The sequence below is a fragment of the Chrysochloris asiatica genome, unplaced genomic scaffold (assembly GCF_000296735.1).
Source record: "Chrysochloris asiatica unplaced genomic scaffold, ChrAsi1.0 scaffold00674, whole genome shotgun sequence".
In the NCBI taxonomy this organism is placed as follows: domain Eukaryota; kingdom Metazoa; phylum Chordata; class Mammalia; order Afrosoricida; family Chrysochloridae; genus Chrysochloris; species Chrysochloris asiatica.
The window spans coordinates 71321-74142 of NW_006409192.1; positions in this window are offsets into that span (position 1 = coordinate 71321).

The following is a 2822-nucleotide window of genomic DNA, read 5'->3' on the forward strand; positions in this document are numbered from 1 at the left end:
GCATTGAAGGAATTGGCAAAGAACAAGGCACTAGGAATTGATTGGATAAAAATTGAAATCTTTCAAGAAAGTAAGGCAGCACAGGAGGCACTCACTCATCTCTGCCAAGAAATTTGGAAGACAACTGTCCAACTAATTGGAAGAGATCAATATTTGTGTCCATTCCAAAGAGAGGTAAACCAACGGAATGTGGAAATCATTGGACAATCTCTTTGATATCCCATGCGAGTAAAGTTTTGCTGAAGGTAATACAGAAATGGTTGCAAGCATACATTTACAAAGAACTTCCAGAGGTTCAAGTCAGATTCAGAAGAGGCTGTGGAACAAGGGATATCATTGCTGATGTCCAATAGATCTTGGCTGGAAGCAGAGAATATCAGAAAGATGTTTACCTATGCTTTATTGACTATGCAAATGCTTTTGATTGTGTGGATCATGACAAGCTTTATACAACATTTCAAAGTATGAGTATTCTGGAACACTTAATTGTGCTCCTGAGGAATCTGTACGTGGACCAAGAAGCAGTTGTTGGAACAGAACATGGGAACAATGAATGGTTAAAAATTAAGAAAGGTGTGTGACAAGGTGGTATTCTTTCACCATACTTATTAAACCTGTATGCAGAGCAAATAATCCGAGATCTGGATTTTATGAAGAAAAACATGGCATCAGGATTGGAGGAAGATCATTAACAACCTGTGATATGAAGATGATACAACTTTGCTTGATGAAAGTGAAGAGAACTTAAAAACATTTACTGATGAAGCTCAAAGAACACAGCCTTCGGTATGGATTACATTTAAATGTAAAAAAAAAAACAAAAATCCTCACCGCTGAACTAATAAACAACATTCTTATCATTGGAGAAAAAACTGAAGTTGTCAAGACTTCATTCGTATTGGATCAATTACCAACACTTATGGAAGCAGCAATCAAGAAATCAAATGACAAATTGCATTAGGCAAATCTGCTGCACAAGACCTTTTTTAAGTGTTGAAGCACAAAGACATCAGCTTGAAGACTAAGGTGCACCTGACCCAAGCCATGGTATTCTCAATTACCTCATATGCATGTGAAAGCTGGACAGTGAAATAAGGAAGACAATAGAAGAATTGATGTTTTTGAGTTATGGTGTTGGAGGAGTGCCATGGTCTGCCAAAAGAACCAATAGATCCATTTTGGAAGCAGTGCAGCCAGAGTGCTCCTTGGAGGCCAAGATGGCCAAACTTTGTCTCTCATATTTTGGACATATTGTCAGGAGGGACCAGTCACTAGAGAAGGATATCATGTTTAGTAGGGTGGAGGGTCTGAAATAAAGAGGAAGACCCCCAATGAGATGGATTGGCCAAGTGGCAGCATCAATAGACTCAAATGTGGCAACCGTGGTGAGGTTAGCCCAGGATCAGGCAGTGTTTCATTCTGCTGTGCATAAGGTCGCTATGGATCTGTACCAACTCGATGGCACCTAACAACAACAACAACAACATTCACAAAATGTTGAATGATGCAGAAAGAGTCAAAAATATTTAGAAGATATACACATTGTCACTATACCAAAAAGAAATGGCCAAGGCGCTACCATTTCAATAAGTAGCACAGGAGCAAAAACCAATGGTCATGAAGGAAGAACCGAAGTTGCACAGAAGGCCTTGAAAACCAAGCCTCCAGAAATTAATGGAATGAATAAAAATTCAAATCATTCAACAAACCAGTGAAGTACTAGAGTCTCTCACTCATCTATGCCATGATATTTGTAAGACAGCTACATGGTCAATTGATTGGAATAGATCCATATTTGTACCCATTCCAAAGAGAGGTACCCAATGGAATCCAGATATCATTGAAAGTTACCATTAATATCATATGCATGTAAAATTTTGCTGAAGATAATTTAAAATTGCTGTTAACAGTATATCGACAAGGAACTGCCAGTAATTCAGGCCAGATTCAGGAAAGGACATGGAAGACAGAGTATCGTCACTGATTTTAGATGAATCTGTGACTTAAAGAAGAGGTACAAAAAGATGTTTTCTCGTGCTTTACTGACTATGAAAAGACTTTTGACTGTGTGGATCATGACAAGCTATGAATAACATTGCAAAGAATGGGTATTCCAGAATACAAGACTGTGCTCATAAGGAACTTGTACAAAGACAAAGAGCCAGTTGTTAGAAAGGATTCAGGGGATACTGAATGGCATGAAATCAGGAAAGGTGCGCGCCAAGGTTGTATTCTTTGACCATACTTATTCAATATGTATGTTCAGCAAATAATTGTGAAGCTGGATTATATAAAGAAGAATGTGGCATCAGGATTGAAGGAAGACTCATTAACAATCTTCAATATGCAAAATGATAAAACCTTGCTTGTTGAAAGCAAAGAGAACATAAAATACTGATGAATATCAAAGACTACAATCTTCAATATGGATTGCACTACAATGTAAAGAAAAAAGAAATATCCTCAACACTAGACCAATGAATAACATCATGATAAATGGAGACAAGATTATAGGCTAAAACTTAATTTTTCTTGGATCCATATCAAACCTCATGCAATCAACAGTCAAGAAATCCAACCAGGTATTGCATTAGGCAAATCTGCTGCAACAGACAACTTTTTCAGTGTTCAGAGCAAATATATATCAGTTTGAGGAATAAGGAGTACCTGACCTAAGCCATGGTATTTTCAATAGCCTCATATGCATATGAAAGTTAGACAATAAATAGAAAAAATAGACAAGCATAGAAGAAAGTGTGCATTTGAATGATGGTGTCAGAAAAGAATATTGAAAGTACCTTCTACTGTCAGAATAATAAATA